The sequence below is a fragment of the Mytilus galloprovincialis genome, chromosome 11 (assembly GCF_965363235.1).
Source record: "Mytilus galloprovincialis chromosome 11, xbMytGall1.hap1.1, whole genome shotgun sequence".
NCBI lineage: Eukaryota > Metazoa > Mollusca > Bivalvia > Mytilida > Mytilidae > Mytilus > Mytilus galloprovincialis.
This window is the reverse complement of record NC_134848.1, coordinates 23804989-23810988: the sequence shown is the minus strand read 5'-3', so window position 1 is coordinate 23810988 and position 6000 is coordinate 23804989.

The window sequence follows — 6000 nt, the reverse complement described above, 5'->3', positions numbered from 1 at the left end:
GGATTTCATAAAATGGTAGACTAATATGTCTAGGTGAGCCATAAATCTTTCGTTTGTGCATTGGGGTCTATTAAGGGGTATTTTGGGGGTAGAAAGCAGGGAGGGTTTTACTATAGAACCCTATGGGATTTTATTTTCAAAATTTTTTAAAAGAATATAACTTGAAAACTGTAAGTGATAGATACATACAGTCTTCAGAAATGATTATAGAACAATAAAATAAATCACACGAAATATAGGGGATGCCCGGGATGCCCTGGGGGGCATCCCCACCCCCTTCAATTTGAGAATGTGCTATTATCTTGTAAACGGTCCAGATCCCCACCCCTAAACCATATATATTCTTGTAGGGGACAATTAAACAAATCAAATGAAATAAAAGGGAAGTCCCTAGGGGGTCACCCCACCCCCACTTGTTTGAAAACTTGTAAACTGTCCAGATCCCCACCCCTAAACCATATATATTCTTGTAGAGGACAATGAAACAAATCACATGTAATTAGATGGAAGTTCCTGGGGGTCACCCCTACCCCGTTCATTTTGAGAATGTTCTATTATCTTGTAAACAGTCCAGATCCCCACCCCTAAACCACATATATTCTTGTAGGGGACAATAAAACAAATCAAATGAAATAAAAGGGAAGTCCTTAGGGGTCACCCCACCCCCTCTTGTTTGAAAACTTGTAAACGGTCCAAATCCCCACCCCTAAACCATATATATTCGTGTATGGGACAATGAAACAAATCACATGTAATTAGATGGAAGTTCCTGGGGGTCACCTCCTCCCCGTTCAATTTGAGAATGTACTATTATCTTGTAAACAGTCCAGATCCCCATCCCTGAACCATATATATTCTTGTAGGGGACAATAAAACAAATCAAATGAAATAAAAGGGAAGTCCCTAGGGGGTCACCCCACCCCCTCTTGGTTGAAAACTTGTTAACGGTCCAGATCCCCACCCCTAAACCATATATATTTTTTTAGGGGACAATAAAACAAATCAAATGAAATAAAAGGGAAGTCCCTAGGGGGTCATCCAACCCCTCTTGTTTGAAAACTTGAAAACAGTCCATATCCCCACCCCTAAACCATATATATTCTTGTAGGGGACAATAAAACAAATTAAATGAAATAAAAGGGAAGTCCCTAGGGGGTCACCCCACCCCCTCTTGGTTGAAAACTTGTAAACGGTCCTGATCCCCACCCCTAAACCATATATATTCTTGTAGGGGACAATAAAACAAATCAAATGAAATAAAAGGGAAGTCCCTAGGGGGTGACCCCAACCCCTCTTGTTTGAAAACTTGTAAACGGTCCAGATCCCCACCCCTAAACCATATATTTTCTTGTAGGGGACAATAAAACAAATCAAATGAAATGAAGGTAAAGTCCCTGGGGGTCACCACCACCCCCTCCTGTTTGAAAACTTGTAAATGGTGGAGATCCCTACTCGTAAGCCATATATATTCTTAAATGGGACAAAAAATCAAATCAAATGAACATGGGACCATATGAATGGGGAGTTATCGGAGCTTTGTTTGGGAGACTTCGTAACAGCATCCTGTTACAATTACTTCTTGTTTAAAGTTTGTGTTTAATTACCCGGCCAACCATCCAAGATGGCCGCCTTGGCTAAAAATAGAACATAGGGGTGAAATGCAGTTTTCGGCTTATAACTCAAAAAAACCAAAGCATTTAGAGCAAATCTGACATGGGGTAAAATTGTTTATCAGGTCAATATCTATCTGCCCTGATATTTTCAGATGACTCAGACAACCCATTGTTGGGTTGCTGCCCCTAAATTGGTAATTTTAAGGAAATTTTAGTGTTTTTGGTTATTATCTTGAATATTATTATAGATGGAGACTGTAAACAGCAAAATTGTTGTCACAAGCTTAGACGGTCACAAGGTCCAGTGGAAAAACACCCAGGCCAATGATGGACCTGAAATATGTTTTGATGGCATACCATATATAAATGTTGGATGGATGACTAAGGATTGTCAAAATGGACCAGACAGACATGAGAAAAAGAAGGCCAAATATAAAGACGAAAAGGTAATAAATGTTTTCACTTGAATATTGTGTTACAGACAAGCTTATCAAATTATATTATGAAAACCTTTTCAGTTGATGGATATATTGTCACAACTAATTATAGTTCCATTGTCTTATAAACTATGTTTCATTATTAAATGATTAATTTTAAAGTAATTTTAAAAATGGTTAAACTAATTTTAATTTGTTACATGATTATTATTCAGATAATGATTATTTCAGGAAAAAGACAAAGAGGACCATGGATACATAAAGAAAACAAGAAGACACATCCAAGACACCAAAAAAATAGATTGTCCAGCTAGGATAAGATTAAGAATTATAGTAAAATTCCCCCCGTTTAAAGTTAGTATAATAAACTTTAAATAATAAAATAAAATTAAAAAACACAAAATAAAAACAAAATTTATACCAACTCATTCAAAAAATAAAAAGCAAAATCTGCAATTTAAAAGTGACCAAAGACTAGAATTGACAGAACAGTCCAGGCTTTATCTTACCAAAGTGAAAAAATATTCATTTTAAAAATGTATTACAGACCATTACACACGACATATTGGTAGGTGAAGGTGGTCAATAAGAAAACAAAATTTTGTCATTAGCATAAAATTACATCCATTTATATTTTACATACCTTAATTTCTTCAGTTTGTTATCTTTATCAACAGGTTGACAATTATGAAGATAAATGGTACAGGAAACAGTCTTCCTTAAATCTGAAATCACAGATTACTAATGATTTGAATATTGAGAAGCAGCTGCAATTTCACTTGTTACTGCCGGACAGAAATGGACACAAATCATTTATTGGATGAGGTATCATATTTAAATTTGTTGTCTTTTTTTTTATTTTAAATCTTCCGTTGACCATGTTATTGTAATGTAATCTATAACTCAACATCGAAATTAAAAATTAAATATCATAGTGAACATGAGCACTATATTTCAATTTGATTGGAATTCAACTTTTTCAAAAAGTAATTCTATTAAAAACTTAACCTAATTCAAGACTGACCGACGAATTTGCAAGCAAGTGTAGAGTACCAAAAATATGATACTCATAAATGTGGCATACAAGGATTATTCGCAGAAGCAAAAGCAACTAATTCAAAGATGTAGATGCTAAGCACAAAAATAAAAATTTATACTTTTTAATGAACAAAGTTTTGTTACAGCTTGCTGGATTCTGTCAGCCTGTTGACAGTAAAATAATCTTAAAAATAAAACAGCTGACAATTGAAGAAGGAGTAAGGACGGTCCAAGAAATGAAAAGACACATCAGAATGTTTGTCAGCAGAGATCTCTGTCCAGGTCAGCAGATAGACCAATGCAACAGAAGATATTACCCTCATGACAGAGACATTAAAAATCACATAGACAGAGCCCTGTCATGCACCAGGTATTTTTCAATCTGAAAATAGAAAAAGTATATATTAACTGTTATGATTAATAAATAATGAGAATGTGTGCCAAGTACATGGATGCCCTACTCGAATTATCATTATCTATGTTCAGTGGACCGTGTAATTGGGGAAACATCTCTAATTTGGCATTAAATTAGACAGATCATATCATATGGAACATGTGAACTAAGTTTCAAGTTGATTGGACTTCAATTTTATCAAAATTACCTTGACCAAAAACTTTTACTGACGGAAGAACAGATGCACAGATTGATTGATTGTTGGTTGCTTAACGTCCAGTGGCAAATATTTCATGCATATTCAGGACGAGAACAAGTTAACAATAAATACAATATGTAGGTTGTTGTCATAGAGGCTATCTAGGATGATGGTCGGGAAAATTTGTACTGCCACTGGAAAATGAGGGTAAAATGGATACGCAACAGGCCACCTACGGACCCCTCAAAGAGTTGTTGCAAGGGTTCTTAACGTGCAAAGAGCGTGGCATCGGATTTAACGTCCCCCTTCTGACCGGACGTGACTGCGAACTTGATACATCCCGCACAGCCAAACGGACGCCCCACTTCGGCAAGCGTTTTACTGCCGGTCGGGAGAAGACCAAGTGACCATATTTCTATACCCCAGTCACCCTTGGGGTTCAGATGCACATATCAGAAAACTATCGTAGGTTATCAATGTCATCAGTCAGTTCCAAGACGGCTATCCGTCTAATTTACATAAGATGGAATGTCCATCCTCAGTTTTAAAGACGGATTTTCCATCTTATATTGAATTGAAATAAACAAGACGGAAAAACTGTCCTTAATATTTTGTCAAATTCACTAGACAGTTTTTCCATCTTATCCAAAACAAACATGCTTTAGACGGAAAAACGGTCTTTAATCATTTATAAACTCATAAGACGGATAAACCAGTCTCTGGTAAAAAAGGTACCTTTGAAGACGGTGAAACCATCTTCTTTTATTTATGGTCATGCACATAGTTGTTGAATTAGCTGCTAAATAAGCACAGTTCTTTTTATACGAGTTTAACCAAAGTTTACCATTCATTAAATATGCAAGCTGCTGACGATGAACATTTGGTTAAGATTTCATGGAGCATCAAAGGATACCATGCTTTCCATATAAGACCACCAATAAACATAGACTTAAATATAGAAATAGAAAACAACAACCGGTATGATGAGAATGCTGTCTTGGTAAAGATTCCAGACTTAGTGGATTTACCGGAACATGTTCTTAACCAGCTGCCAGAGGGAAGCAATCAACGACCTTTGAGGCAGCTGGCAGGTATGTCAACACAATGCAAATCAATTTGATCTTGTTTAATACTGTCATCACTATTGAAGGACAGAGGGATGGAGCGTTTTAAAGCCAGGGAATTCGAGAAAACCCTTATCGCGATTAGGGATCACCCATTTCTGAGGCCTGCATGTCAGGGGTTTCTTGATTACCAGGGCATTTTATTTTTGATTATTTGATTACAAAGGGCATTTTATATGGTTATTTGATTCCCAGACCCCCTTTTTGATTATTTGATTACCAATTTTGTAGCAAGTTTAATGATTACAACCAGAGTCTTAGATGCATTGTTAAGTCTCTGTTACAACTGAAAACCTAAGGACAACGACCAAAAACTTGATGATTACAATGTCCAAATATTTTAATGATTATTTGATTACTGGTTACCCCCCCTCTCCCCCTCTATATTGTTCGGTAATCGCGAATCAAATATTTATTTCAATGGGAAATTCGGGATTACACATTTTATTTCATGGGAGTTCAAATAATAACCCCTCCTTCCCACCCCAACGATCAGTTTGGCAGACTGGCAGACATTCAACCAATTTAAAAAAAAATCGAAGCCGGCTGGCCAAGAGGCTGGCCATCACATTATATCTCACGACTTCAGGGCATATGAAGGGGAGGGTGTTGAACATAGAATTCATTGATCAATCTAGAAATGGCAGGGACAAGTAGAACATGTAAATTACATTTCAGGACCTGCATGCGTTACCGTCATATTGCTAATTGCTATCAGTGCTATCAGTATAAACATGATATATTATTTTTAAATTACTAAGTTGAACATGTTAAAACTAATATAGTCAATTCTCCATTATATACACATCCTCAGTATGCACGATATGAGTTTTAATAATAGTGGTTGAACATTTTTTGAGTTGCGATTGGTTACAGATTACACAAAATATGGTTTGTGGTTAATTTCTATCTTATTTCATTTTTAATCATACAGATATGGGAATGATTTGGATCCAATAACATGTTTTACCCCACCAACGGTATTGCCCCTGTTCAGATTGTCAGTAACCTGCTACTTGGTGTGGGTTCCACCTGTTGAAAATCAGGCAGTGACCTCGAAATGTTATTTATTATAAATTTACCCAATTTTTATGTTCTGGTATGTGTTCCACCTATTTGTATTATTTATTTTTTAATTCAGATTTTTTACACGACATCACCTTACACTTCACCTCTATGTTCTAATTAAAGAATG